This window comes from Desmodus rotundus, chromosome X (assembly GCF_022682495.2).
Source record: "Desmodus rotundus isolate HL8 chromosome X, HLdesRot8A.1, whole genome shotgun sequence".
NCBI classification, from domain to species: Eukaryota; Metazoa; Chordata; class Mammalia; order Chiroptera; family Phyllostomidae; genus Desmodus; species Desmodus rotundus.
In genome coordinates this window covers 68,773,732-68,775,041 of record NC_071400.1, presented here as the reverse complement: position 1 = coordinate 68,775,041, position 1,310 = coordinate 68,773,732, and the positions used below count along the sequence as shown (strand labels likewise).

The 1,310-nt window shown below is 46.6% G+C and overlaps 1 pseudogene; it reads left to right on the top strand.

Annotated features, from left to right (window-relative positions):
• Window positions 1–205: 205 nt before the first annotated feature.
• Window positions 206–1,042, top strand: LOC112322410 (glycine N-acyltransferase-like protein 3 pseudogene; annotated as a pseudogene).
• The last annotated feature ends 268 nt before the right edge of the window (window positions 1,043–1,310 follow it).

Below are 1,310 nucleotides of genomic sequence, written 5' to 3'. Positions count from 1 at the left end.
CCTATGTTCTAAGTCTAAAAAAAGTACCTCTCTGCTAAAATTGAAAAGTTAAATGGGATCCACAGTCTCCTTCTGTAATAACCCAAAAGTCCAGGATAGAATTGGAGATCACTCAACTTTTACACAGTGAAAAAACTTCCGTTTAAGGCTAAACTGTCAAGAGCAGTTTCTAGTGAGGTGTGGAATTGATAGAGCTCTGGAGAAGATGTTGGTGCTAAAATGTTCTACCAAATTACTGACCCTGGAAAAAATGCTGAAGAGTCACTTTCCTGAATCACTCAAGGTGTATGGAACAGTGATGAACATAAATCATGGGAATCCCTTTCAAAAGGAAGTGGTATTGGATTCCTGGCCAGACTTCAAAACTGTTACCACTTGGCAGCAGAAAGAGGCTGAGACAGATAACCTGGACCACTGTACTAATGCTTATGCTGTGTTCTACAAGGATGTCAGAGCTTACCTATGGCTGATGGAAGAATGTGATGTTATCAACTGGGACCAAGTTTTTCAAATACAAGGGCTGCAGAGTGAGTTACGTGATGTTTCCTAAGCCGTTGCCAACTCAAAGCAGCTGGATGTGAAGCTCACTTCCTTTAAGGCAGTTCGTTTTTCTCCTGTTTCAACTCTGCCAGACACCAGTCTTCTAACAAGTTCTCCCCCACAACTAAGTCATCTGAGTGTTACTGATGCTGACCTACTCAACTGGACGTGGTCGCGGGGCGGCAATGAACAGTGTCTCCGGTACACAACCAACCTCATCTCTTGCTTCCCCAGTGTGTGTGTCCGTGATGATGAGGGAAACCCAGTTTCTTGGTCTATCACAGGCCAGTTTGCCACCATGTGCCATGGCTACACCCTGCCAGAGTATTGCAGAAAAGGCTACAGCCAGCTGGTGGCCCTCACACTGGCCTGGAAGCTGCAAAGCCGGGTATTCCCCTCTCAGGGCAACATCCTCAATGAAAACGAGGCCTCCATCAGGTCTTGTCATTTCCATCAGCTCATTCTCACCCCTGTGGCTTTCTCTGGCCAAGTTCACCTGTAGCCCAGTGAAATGCCAGGAGTTTTCTTCCTTTCCCTGAAGATACACATACTCCTTAACTGCCAATAAAGAGAACATTAAAAGTGGGATTAGGAGTCCTGGCTGGTGTAGCTCAGTGAATTGAGGGTAGGCTGCAAACTAAAGGGTTGCCAGTTCAATCCCTAGTCAGGGCACATGCCTGTGTTTCGGGCCAGGTCCCCAGTATGGGGCCTGCAAGAGGCAACCACACATTGATATTGCTCTCCTTCTTTTTATCCTTCCCTTCCCCTCT